Raw genomic sequence first — 13,871 nt, 5'->3', positions numbered from 1 at the left:
AAGTGAATGGTAAAGGTTTTATTATTAATAAAAGGATTTGTTGTAAATTATGCTCCATTGGTCTTTTTGTGTTTTCTACCCACCTTTACTTCCGTGACGGTGAGATATCGTGATGTCTTTACTGGGCTAGTGTAGCTCATTCCTTATTTAATCATTTCAGATCAAGAGGACATCGTTCCCGAGCCGGTTCCGCAAGAGGACGACGAAGGGGACGCCTAAAGACTCCATAGTCATATTCGTAGCTTTTACTTTCAAGTTTTTCCTTTAGGTAGTTTGATTTTTTATATTTTGTGAGCACGTTTTTGGTTTTAGTGTAAGAGATGTTATTCAAATTTTGACTTCGCTTCTGCATTTGATATTTATAATATAAATTTCATTTTAAATTTCTGGGGCCGTTACATATATATATGTATATATGTATGTTTGTATGTACTAGTAATGCTCTAAATTTAAATTTGAACAAATTATATTTATAAAAAAAAAAATTGAGCAAATTACATTTATTGGAAAAAAAAGGTATAAATTTGTAAGGCCTAAAAAAAATCTCAAATTAAGCTAAATTATGCCTTAAACATTAGATAATTAATAAATGTTCCAAATTGAAATTTAACTTAAATAATTTAAACTCCTTAAATAAAATGATTTCTCAATCTAAAAACAAAATTTGACTAGTTTTAATTTTTTAAATCAAAATCCTTAGTCACTCACAAATCCTAAATTTTCAATTTGCAATTTATTTTTCAAAATTTATAACAAAAAATTAAAAATTTTAAAATAATCAGATTAAACAGATTTTCTCAATTATACTAAAAATAAATCTAGTATATAATAAAAAAATGAAACAGTAAAATAGTTCCAAATCAACAATTTAAGATAAATAGATAAAGTCTCACTGCTTTTAATAGCTATAATCACATTATGTCCCTATAACTTTTCGATCCCTCAAACATTTCAATTGCTCAATTTCATTAAAAGGCAAGCTTAATTCAAAGTTTCTAGTTAAAACAATAAATTATAAATGATATATATTTTCAAAGAATCTACATAATTGAAATTTAATAAATCATATTAAGAAAATTAGAAAATTTAATAAAATTAAATAATTTTTAAAAATTATAAAACATCACAATAGATTAAGGGCACCGGATCATATTGTGGTGATGGTGGATGATACTGTGGATGAGCGGGGTCATACCGGGGTGGCTCAGGATCCTCTCGCTGCAGGGGTAATGTAGCAGCCCCGGAAATTTAAAATAGAAATTATATTATAATTATTAAATGCGGAAGCGAAGACAAAATTTCAGTTAACATCCCTTACACGAAAACCAAAAACGTACTTAAAGTATAAAAGATTAAACTAACTAAGAGAGAAACTCGAAAATAAAACTATGAGTATGACTACAGAGTCTCTAGGCATCCCCTTCGTCATCCTCCTGCGGAACGGGTTCGGGAAACCTGTCTTCCTGATCTGAAATGGTTAAATAAGGAGTGAGCTACACTAGCCCAGTAAGAACATCACGATATCTCACCGTCACGGAGGTAAAGGTGGGTAGAAAAACACAAAAGACCAATGGAGCATGATTTATAACAAATCCTTTTTATTTATGATAAAACCTTTACCATCCACTTACCTCGGTGGAATTCATGAAACAATATAAGAAAACAATAACATTATCACAATCATAGAATAATATAAGCTGTAAAACATAGCACTTATCACGCATTTTGTAATTCAATCATTATACAACATATCCTTTTCTCATTTACCAGCCTACTAGTATCCATGGGGGTCCATAGGGGTCCCGCTACCCGTTAACCTTTAACATTCATAATCAGTTTCCAGGGTCGTCCCCATACCCCGTCCGGTATGGGCGCCAAAACCATAAACCTCAATACCCCGTCCGGTATGAGGGTGAAACGGGCCGTCCCCATACCCCGTCCGGTATGGGCGCCAAAACCATAAAATCTCCATACCCCGTCCGGCATGTGAGACCACAATCCCGGTAGGGTTCCCTACGGACCCGGTCCGTCCACCATCTCCCAGGATATCTAGTCAGGCTAACCCCATCATACAATTATCAGTCTACACAATCTTTCATTTTCCTTTTTCCTCAATAAGCATCATCAATTCACATTTAAGAAAGCAAATCGTAATTCATGTCAAACAGACAACATACAGTATCAGTTCTTCAGTCTTTCAACCCATAAATAAATAAAACAGTAATATATGCACTCGAAACTATAAAATGAACACATCGAACCTCATAATGCATTTAAAGCTCTAAAACAGGCCAAATAACAGTAAATCATAAATCACACTAGACTCGGGCTCCATTAGCAACCTTAAGCAATTTCACACATGCGTTAATTCAAGAAATACCGTTTTATCATTTTGAACTTTAATATCCTGATAGGAAATAGGGTGAGGAGTCCTTACTTGTTTTCGGGATCCGAATACGATTCACAGTGCGCCTACAGGCCGTCCCTAATTTTCCCTGAATTTTTCCCGGGGAACTGAAACACACTAACGGTACCTGCACGTGTTCCAAAAAAAACCCAAATTAGGCCCAGGGCCTCTTTCGGCCCAAATCGCAACTCCGGCACGGCGGCTCCGCCGTGCTCCGGCGACGGCACCGCCGCTGGCGGCAGCAAGTCGCCTCGGGTTGGCTGTTTTCGGCTGTTTTCAGCCGAATTCGGCCACACTCGCATCGGTCCCTGTGAGAAAACAACCCTAAGGCCCTCGGGGGGCCAAAAAATCACGGAAAAATGGAGCTTACCGGCGGCGGCGCTCTCGGGTGCGGCGGCTCTCCGGCGAGGTTCGTGTTTTGGTGATTCGGCTCCGGTCAACCTGTAGAGAAAAGAATGGTGATCACGGTGATATAAAAATTGCATCAAACGGAGGCCGGGAAGGGCCTCGTCGGAGGCAAAAATCGAGAGGGGGCGCGGCGGCGCCGCTGGTCTTCGGCCGCGTATTCCGGCCGTTTGGCCAGGATTTTGGCTTCGATTTGGCCATAGGAGGAATCAGCGTGGAAAAACGAGTCGGGGGTATGAAACTTACCTCGATCGGCGGTCGAAAATTTCCCCGGTGCGGCGGCGGGTGGCGGCGGTCGGCCTCTGGTTCGTCTTCTCCGGCGAGCGGCAGGCGGCTAGGGTTTGTGGTCTGGTGTGGGGGTTCTATTTATAACCCCTTGCCCTTTGATCTCAGCCGTCCATTTTGTTTTAATCTGGGCCGTCCGTTTTTGATTAAATCTGGGTCGTCCGTGCGATTAAATCTGGGCCGTCCGATCGCGCGATTGATCTGGGTCGTCCGATTGCGCCCACGCGGATCGCCAACGTGGCCCGTTCAGGAGCGACGTGGTCTTGCCACGTGGCAGGCCCCGGTTGGCCGGGACTGCTGACCGGGCCTGCTGACGTGGCTGCCGACGTGGCTTTTTTTTTTTTTTTTCTTTCCTCGGTCCGGGCGCTACAACTCTCCCCCCCATAAAGAAATTTGGTCCCCAAATTTGCCTCATTACTCTTGATCAAACAGATGGGGATATTGGGCCCTAAATTCTGATTCCAGTTCCCAAGTCGCCTCCCTAGGCGTGTGGTTCTGCCACATGACTTTTACAAATGATATTTCCCGGTTGCGGAGTATTCTGCTTTCTCGGTCCGTGATACTGATCGGTATTTCTTCATAAGACAAGTCATCTCGGAGTGGAAGCGGTTCGTGAGCCAAGACATGAGAAGGGTCCGGATTGTACTTACGTAGCATAGATACATGAAACACATTATGAACCCGGGAGAGCTCAGGAGGAAGTGCAAGTCTGTAGGAAGTGGTACCAATCTTGTCTAAGATTTCAAAGGGTCCAATATATCTGGGGTTTAATTTTCCCCTCCTACCGAACCTGCTAATTCCCTTGAAGGGGGTGACTTTAAGGAACACCCGGTCGCCTTTCTCAAAGGCCAGGTCCCTTCTCCGGGTATCGGCATAACTCTTCTGCCTACTCTGAGCTGTCTGGATGTTCTTCTTGATCTTAACTATCTTGGACGTGGTTTCTTCTACCAAATCCGGGCCAAACAATCTTCTATCGCCCACTTCCTCCCAACAGATCGGCGACCTGCACGGACGCCCGTATAGCGCCTCGTATGGGGCCATGCCGATGCTTGCTTGGTAGTTGTTGTTGTAAGCAAACTCTATCAGGGGTAGGTGGTCGTCCCAATGGCCCCCGGAGTCAAGGACACAAGCTCGGAGCATATCCTCCAGAGTACGAATTGTCCTCTCTAATTGTCCATCGGTTTGGGGGTGGAAGGCAGTACTAAGAGACAGCTTTGTTCCCATAGCTTGCTGGAAACTATTCCAAAACCGAGAAGTGAATCTGGGATCCCTGTCGGATACCACTGTTACTGGAACTCCATGTAGTCTGACTACCTCCCGGATATACATCCTTGCCAACTTGTCCAAGGGATCAGTCATTTTGATGGCCAGGAAGTGGGAAGACTTAGTGAGTCGGTCAATAATTACCCATATAGCATCATGTCCCGATCGTGCCTTGGGTAGTCCCGATACGAAGTCCATGGTGATATGTTCCCACTTCCACTCCGGAATCGGTAAGGGCTGAAGTAACCCGCCCGGGCGTTGATGTTCTGCTTTGACCTGCTGACATACCAAACATTTAGATACAAAGTCGGCTATATCTCTCTTCATCCCATTCCACCAGAACCGAGGTCGCATAGTTTGGTACATTTTCGTACTTCCTGGATGCATGGCGAACCTTGAACTATGGGACTCTGTCATGATGTCTCTTCTTAACTCACTGTCGTCTGGGACATACACTCTGTCCCTGAAACGAATCAATCCGTCGGCAGATATCTGAAATTCTGAGTTCACTCCCTGTTCTGCATCCTTCTTGCGGGTTACTAGGGCGGGGTCGATTGACTGGGCTTTCTTTATTCTTTGGATTAACTCGGGTTGGATTGCTAGATGGCTCAAACATGTGGCCCTCTTCAGATCTCGCAGTCGAACCTGCTGCGTGGCCCCAATGGACCTGCATTCTGAAACCATCAGATGGGCCAGGGTGCCTGCACTTTTCCTGCTGAGGGCATCGGCTACTACGTTGCCCTTACCTGGATGGTATAGGATGTCACAATCATAGTCCTTGAGGAGTTTCATCCACCTTCTCTGACGCATGTTGAGATCCTTCTGAGTGAAGATGTGCTTCAAACTCTTATGATCGGTGTAGATTTGAAAGGAGAGCCATACAAATAATGGCGCCAGATTTTCAGGGCGTGTATGATTGCGGCAAGCTCCAAGTAATGGGTAGGATAGTTCTTCTCATGATTCTTTAGCTGTCTAGACCCATATGCTATAACCTTTCCATGCTGCATCAGGACACAACCCAGACCCAGATAGGAGGCATCGCTATAAACTGTATACCCTCCTGATCCACTAGGTAGAGCCAGCACGGGTGCAGTAGTCAGTCGCTTCTTCAATTCTGAAAAACTCCTTTCGCAGTTCTCATTCCAATCAAACCTTGCATTCTTCTTTGTGAGTCGGGTTAGAGGAGCCGCTAGGTTGGAGAACCCTTCGACAAACCGGCGGTAATAACCTGCCATCCCTAGAAAACTACGAATTTCCTTAACTGTTGTCAGCCTTTCCCAACCAAGTACCGCTTCAACCTTTTCGGGGTTCACTGACACCCCTTCCTTCGATATAACATGTCCTAGGAAGGCGGTTTGCTCGAGCCAAAATCCACACTTGCTCAACTTTGCATACAACTTCTTTTCCCTGAGTACCTGTAGGACTTGGGCAAGATGACGAGCATGTTCTTCTCTACTTTTTGAGTAGACTAAGATATCATCGATGAACACGATGACAAATTGGTCCAAGAATTCTCTGAAGATTCTGTTCATTAGATCCATAAAGATGGCCGGGGCGTTGGTTAGCCCAAACGGCATAACCAGGAACTCATAGTGTCCGTACCTGGTTCGGAATGCCGTCTTGGGGATGTCTTCTGCTCTCACCTTTACCTGATGGTAACCTGATCGTAGATCTATTTTAGAAAAGACCTGTGCACCCTGCAACTGATCGAAAAGGTCATCAATCCGGGGAAGAGGGTACTTGTTCTTAATTGTTACCTTGTTTATCCTTCTATAATCAATGCACAGTCTCAACGTTCCATCCCCTTTCTTTGCAAAAGTAACCCCGGCACCCCATGGGGAAATGTTGTGTCTAATGAAGCCACTGTTTTGTAGCTCAGTGATTTGTTTCCTTAGCTCTTCCATCTCGATGCGGCTCATTCGGTAAGGAGCTACCGAGATGGGCTGGGTTCCTGGCTGTAAGTCTATGGTGAACTCGACCTCTCTGTCCCCTGGTAGACCGGGCAGTTCATCTGGAAATACGTCTGGAAAGTCTCGGACTACTGGAATCTCTTGGATACAAACTTCTTTCTTGGGTTTACCATGTACCACGTCCGGGTCTGCGTCGGCATCCTTCTGGGTAAGATTGTAAACTCTGCCCTGGATTGGAGGCCTTCTCTGATTCTGGTTCCTGGGGCATTCCCTTGCATAGTGCTGGGCACTGCCGCATATGCGACAGGTGTCGTTGAGGCGGTAGTAGGGTCGGTCCCCGTGATCCCTGCCGCAGTGCTGGCAGATCTTCCCACGTGCTGCCCCCATAGCTTGAGGAGGAGCCTGAACGGCAGGCCTGGGCCTCTTACTGGGTTGGACAGGCATGGTAGGCGCTGGCCTGCGGAGCGGGGCTGAGGGTCGGGAACTTCCCGCTAGCTGAGGGCGGGTGTCGAAGCTCCTTTCTATGATCTGCACCTTTGCCAGGACTGCCGAATACGTCTCGAGCTCCATCACCAATAAGTGCTGTCTGATCGCCGGGCGGAGGCCCCACTGGAATTTCCTGGCCTTTCGGCCCTCATCCAACAATGTCTCCGGGGCATGTCGGCCCAGCTCCAGGAACTTGTGGGCATACTCCGACACTGTCATATTACCCTGGACCAATTGAGCAAATTCTAATTCCTTTAAATGTTGGATGTGTTTAGGGAGATACTCCGCATGGAAGGCCGCTAGGAACTGCTCCCAAGTAACTGGTACAGGCAGGGTGGCCCACTTGAGCTCCCACCAGCGTACCGCTTCCCCTACCAGCATGTAGGAGGCAATGGCAGTCCTCTGCTCAGGAATTACTCCCAAGGTCTCAAAAGCTCTCTCAGTCTCTGCCAGCCAGTATTGGGCCTCCTGGAACGAGGATCCCCCTGAAAAGGTAGAAGGGTTCAGTCTCCTGTACCTCTCTATGAAGCCGGGGTCGATCAAGGAAGGAGCAGGGTCCCGAGGTAGAGGGACTGGGACCGGCTGAGGGTGAACTGGGGGACCTTGTGGTGGAACTTGCTGATGTGGTGGGGGCACTGGAAAGTGCTGTGGCGGTGCCTGCTGGTACTGTGGCTGTGGTACCGGGTCGTACCGCGGCTGTGGTGCCGGTTGGTACTGTGGAGGAACAGGCTCCTGCCGGGGTAGTACGGGATCAGCCTGCTGTAGTGGGGGCTCAACCTGCGCTAGCGGAGGAGGTCCGGGTAACTCCCTTCTCTCCTCTTGCCTTCGCTGGGTAGCTACGAGAGCCTCCACCATCTCATACAGTCTGTCAAGATCCTCCCGAAGCGAATTATCCTGAGCCGCTCGGTTTAGTGGGGGCCTTCCTCTCCTCATTCCCGTGTACTTGCATTCATAAGGAATGATTGAGTAACGATATATCGATGAGTATTTATCTAAGACACTATTGTGTAAGGGATGGGTCCGAGGAAACGCGGCTCTGATACCAACTGTAGCAGCCCCGGTAATTCAAAAAAAATGGAAATTATATTATAATTATTAAATGCGGAAGCGAAGACAAAATTTCAGTTAACATCCCTTACACGAAAACAAAAAACGTACTTAAAGTATAAAAGATTAAACTAACTAAGAGAGAAATTCGAAAATAAAACTATGAGTATGACTACAGAGTCTCTAGGCATCCCCTTCGTCATCCTCCTGCGGAACGGGTTCGGGAAACCTGTCTTCCTGATCTGAAATGGTTAAATAAGGAGTGAGCTACACTAGCCCAGTAAGAACATCACGATATCTCACCGTCATGGAGGTAAAGGTGGGTAGAAAAACACAAAAGACCAATGGAGCATGATTTATAACAAATCCTTTTTATTTATGATAAAACCTTTACCATCCACTTACCTCGGTGGAATTCATGAAACAATATAAGAAAACAATAACATTATCACAATCATAGAATAATATAAGCTGTAAAACATAGCACTTATCACGCATTTTGTAATTCAATCATTATACAACATATCCTTTTCTCATTTACCAGCCTACTAGTATCCATGGGGGTTCATAGGGGTCCCGCTACCCGTTAACCTTTAACATTCATAATCAGTTTCCAGGGCCGTCCCCATACCCCGTCCGGTATGGGCGCCAAAACCATAAACCTCAATACCCCGTCCAGTATGAGGGTGAAACGGGCCGTCCCCATACCCCGTCCGGTATGGGCGCCAAAATCATAAACCTCAATACCCCGTCCGGTATGAGGGTGAAACGGGCCGTCCCCATACCCCGTCCGGTATGGGCGCCAAAATCATAAAATCTCCATACCCCGTCCGGCATGTGAGACCACAATCCCGGTAGGGTTCCCTACGGACCCGGTCCGTCCACCATCTCCCAGGATATCTAGTCAGGCTAACCCCATCATACAATTATCAGTCTACACAATCTTTCATTTTCCTTTTTCCTCAATAAGCATCATCAATTCACATTTAAGAAAGCAAATCGTAATTCATGCCAAACAGACAACATACAGTATCAGTTCTTCAGTCTTTCAACCCATAAATAAATAAAACAGTAATATATGCACTCGAAACTATAAAATGAACACATCAAACCTCATAATGCATTTAAAGCTGTAAAACAGGCCAAATAACAGTAAATCATAAATCACACTAGACTCGGGCTCCATTAGCAACCTTAAGCAATTTCACACATGCGTTAATTCAAGAAATACCGTTTTATCATTTTGAACTTTAATACCGTGATAGGAAATAGGGTGAGGAGTCCTTACTTGTTTTCGGGATCCGAATACGATTCACAGTTCGCCTACAGGCCGTCCCTAATTTTCCCTGAATTTTTCCCGGGGAACTGAAACACACTAACAGTACCTGCACGTGTTCCAAAAAAAACCCAAATTAGGCCCAGGGCCTCTTTCGGCCCAAATCGCAACTCTGGCACGGCGGCTCCGCCGTGCTCCGGCGACGGCACCGCCGCTGGCGGCGGCGAGTCGCCTCGGGTTGGCTGTTTTCGGCCGAATTCGGCCACACTCGCATCGGTCCCTGTGAGAAAACAACCCTAAGGCCCTCGGGAGGCCGGGAAGGGCCTCGTCGGAGGCAAAAACCGAGAGGGGGCGCGGCGGCGCCGCTGGTCTTCGGCCGCGTATTCCGGCCGTTTGGCCAGGATTTTGGCTTCGATTTGGCCATAGGAGGAATCAGCGTGGAAAAACGAGTCGGGGGTATGAAACTTACCTCGATCGGCGGTCGAAAATTTCCCCGGTGCGGCGGCGGGTGGCGGCGGTCGGCCTCTGGTTCGTCTTCTCCGGCGAGCGGCAGGCGGCTAGGGTTTGTGGTCTGGTGTGGGGGTTCTATTTATAACCCCTTGCCCTTTGATCTCAGCCGTCCATTTTGTTTTAATCTGGGCCGTCCGTTTTTGATTAAATCTGGGCCGTCCGATCGCGCGATTGATCTTGGCCGTTCGATCGCGCCCACGCGGATCGCCAACGCGGCCCGTTCAGGAGCGACGTGGTCTTGCCACGTGGCAGGCCCCGGTTGGCCGGGACTGCTGACCGGGCCTGCTGACGTGGCTGCCGACGTGGTTTTTTTTTTTTTTTTCTCTCCTCGGTCCGGGCGCTACAGGTAACTCAACCTGTGGCAACGAGGGAGGGTCAGATAGCTCTTTCCTTTCCTCCTGGGCCTGCTGAGCAGCAATGAGTCGCTCCAGAATTTTAAATAGCCGATCAATGTCTCTCGAAGCGAACCTTCCCGGGCTACTCCGTTTAGTAAGGATTTTCTTCTCATCATATATCTGTACCTGCATTTCACAAGGAACAATTGAGTGATAAACTATTCACTTACAATGCCAAATTCAAGTTCTCTAATAAAATATATGTTGGAAAAATTAGTCTCCACTATTCACACAATTATAATAAAGTAGAACACAAATAAGAAGAGGCAAAATTTAACGTAGTTCGACAAACATACTTACATCAACGAATAAGATTGAAGAAAAAAATTTTCACTATGTTCAAACGAAAGTACATCACTACTGATAAAATTATAGGAGCTTATAGAAAGAAATTATGAGAGCTTTTCTCCCATGAACTAAATAAATGGACTTATTCATTTTTATAAATGAAATAGATGTATAATAATCCACTTTTTTGATTATTTATTATTATTATTATTCTATTGTTCCTTTTTGTCTTCTAATTTGAATTAATAAAGAAAGAATTTATTTCATTACAAATTCCCGAAAGATTTAGTAGAATCTGATACAACAACAGAATTTTTATTAATAAGCATAAAATTGTAAAAAGATGTAAGACTCTCTTTAGAATATATACAAAAAATCTCGTTCATGATAGATTTCATAAATAAATTATTGTTTACGAATTTATTATTTTTAAATTTTATTTCTTCTATTTAATAAAAAAAATAACTAGAAAAAATTAATCTATTTCGGTCTAAACTAATCCAATTTTAGTCGAATAAATTTTAGTTTGATATTTTATATGAAATACGAGGAACAAAATTCTATAATAATCTCATCCGGTTCTGAACCCATAAATATCTCTATCTATATTATTATCTCTTGAAAAATACAACAAAATCTTACTTTTTTTTATATAATTATTCATAGGGTTCTTGGTGACCTAAAAAATACTCTCAAATATCACGCAGTTCGTACTTCCTCTTCTTCCTTTACCTCTATACTTCTTACTATTTTTCTTTCATTCGGAATGTCTCTTCCTCCTTTCTCATATTCCTTATTTATAGGAGTGGGGAGCCATGAGGAAAAAGTTACCACCATTCCGTCTTACTATTTTATCTAAAAATTATCACATTTCATCATGTCACTCTACTTAAAAAATTATCATTTTTTACATATCGTTTTACCTAAAAGGTCTTTTAGCATGACATTTAAAAGGTTACAACTTTTCACATGATGTTTTATCTAAAAAATATTTTCACATGTCATTTCATCTAAAAGATTAATAATTTTCACATATCGCTTCATTTAAAAGTTGTTATTTTCGTTATGTCATTTTGTCGAATAGTTATCACTTTTCATTATACCACTTCATTTAAAATATTCTCACATTTCTCATGCCTCTTCATGCTTATTCCACCTTCTTCATCTTTATCCATTATTTTTCTGTTTGACTTTACACTATGTTCTTAATCTAATTATATATTTTCAAACACATGCGAAATTAAGCTAAATATATCAAATATAAGAAATTAACTCGAAGTTATTTTTAAGCTATCACAGATAATTTGGTTGGAATTAAAGTTTATATTATTTTTAGTTTAATTCTCGATTTAAAAAGATTAAGACTGAAAAAATTAGTCTCTTTTAATCTAATTATAGTTTGATTGGATCAATTCGAGTTTAGTTTTGATTTGGTATAATTAATATAAAATAAAAAGTATAATAAATATACAAAAGATAGAAACAATTATGTAATATATTTAATAATGATAAATCAAATGAATTCTTTATATGTATGACTTTATTGCTAGTTCTAATTTTTATTGACTTTTATTTAAAATTTTTAATTAAAACTTTTAATCTTATATTATTTTTATTTTTATTTTTATTTTTAGCTTGATTCAGTTTAATTTTAAATTGTGAAACATCCATATAAATCATGCTATAAAAATGCTTTCGATTGGACCAATAAAAAAAGTTTGTCATTATAACTTACACACGATTTTCTTTTAACATTAAAATGATTAAGCATACACGTATTTAAAAATATTTATAATAAAGTCTGAACTGAACAGATAAAAATATTGTGAAAGAATATTAAAAAAATATTAATATTAAATAAATTATTATTTGTTTCATTAATTTTATTAATATAAATTTGATAAATAATTATGATTTATAAATTTATTTTTTTAAAAAATTGTGGATTTTATTAATAATTTTTCAATTAAAAATATAATTTAAAAAATTAGTCCAAGCAAATACGATAAAAATGATATTCTTTGTATATATAGTTATGATGAGAGTCTCTCTAAGCTAGTCGCATAAATCTCAAATAATTTTCACTTTTTAAAAAAAAAATTTAACTTTTTATGTTCCTAAGTACAAATTGATCACATTCTTTTCCTCTGATATACTTATGATTGGAAGCATATATTGGAGGGTGTTTATAACTAATTCAAGATTAAAAAAAATTATTATATTGTTTATTTTATTAATATAGTTATTTATGAAATAAATAATTATTATTTTAAGAATTTATTTTTAATTTTTGTTGACTTTATTAATTTTTTAATAAAAAAATAATTTTTTTAAAAATAATCTTACTCGGTTGGGTCAGTCCAATTTGGGCTGAATAAACGTTAGTCCAATATTCAGTTGGACCATAAAATTTCAACCCAATTCGGATAATTCAAAACTCGTCTTCTATTTTTTCTGGGTATTTTGTTAATCGCGAGTTTGTAGTCCAACGGTTAGGATAATTGCCTTCCAAGCAATAGACCCGGGTTCGACTCCCGGCAAACGCATTAAAGTCATTTTTTATGTTGCAGATTCACCGGTAATTTTTATTTTTTATTTTTCTTAAATTTGTCACATTTGTTTTTGGGAAATTCTTGTATAATGAGTTATCTTTATCTCTGTCGTTGGTAAAGATTGGGATAATTGTCTTCCAAATATATATCAAAGTTTGATTCTTATTAAATGTAAAGAATATTTCATTTCAAATATATTCTTAAATAGTGCTATTAGATAAGTAAGTGATTTATTACAAAACTGTTATTATAATTTAATAAAATTATCTTTTAATATTGAATATAATCGAAATCCGAACTACAAAATTGATATGAAAATGAAAGTTTCAAAAAGGTGTATTTAAAAATCATTAATTATGAATTTATAATAAATAAATTATTATTTCTTTTATTACTTTCATTTATGATAGATTTCATAAATGATATATTGCTTATGTTTAGTAAAAAAGATAATTAAAAAATTTAATCTACTTCAATCTAGACTAATCTAGTTTGAGCCAAATAAATTTTAGTTTGATATTTAATATGAAATATGAGGAACAAAATTCTTTATTGATCTCATCTGGTTTTGAATCTATAAATATCTTTGTATATATTATTATTTCTTAGAAAATACAACAAAATCTTATTTTTTTTAAATAATTATTCATAGGGTTCTTGGTGCCTTTTGGCTGTAGTTTATGCATTTCGAAAATGCTTTGTAACTAATTTCATAGTAGTAAAAATCAAAACCAAAATATAATTATGATAGATCTAAGTTAAAAATACTATTTTTTAAAAAAATGATTTAAACTTTATATTTTTGTTCATAAATTACCATTGATTAAGTAAAAAAAATTAGATACTCTCATTTATTCCACTTTGTCCAATTGCTGTCACAACCATCTGCTAGCCATCACCCTTAGTCACCAACTGATTACTGGTCGCCACCCTCTACTATCAACTAGTCATTGGCTGTTGTCCCCCCACCAGTCAGACATTGCCCTTCGTCAGTTGGCCATCCTTTATAGCCAGTTGGTTGTGGATCGTTGCCAGTTAGTCGTCATA

At 40.5% G+C, this 13,871-nt stretch overlaps 1 non-coding gene across 1 annotated transcript; it reads left to right on the top strand.

The window, feature by feature from the left end:
* Positions 1-12,744: 12,744 nt before the first annotated feature.
* Positions 12,745-12,818, top strand: TRNAG-UCC (transfer RNA glycine (anticodon UCC)). The gene has a single exon. It is a non-coding gene; the product is annotated as a tRNA-Gly (tRNA).
* The last annotated feature ends 1,053 nt before the right edge of the window (positions 12,819-13,871 follow it).

Source organism: Carica papaya, chromosome 7 (assembly GCF_054855325.1).
Source record: "Carica papaya isolate Zhongbai chromosome 7, ASM5485532v1, whole genome shotgun sequence".
Lineage (NCBI taxonomy): Eukaryota > Viridiplantae > Streptophyta > Magnoliopsida > Brassicales > Caricaceae > Carica > Carica papaya.
This window is presented reverse-complemented; position numbering and strand designations above follow the sequence as displayed.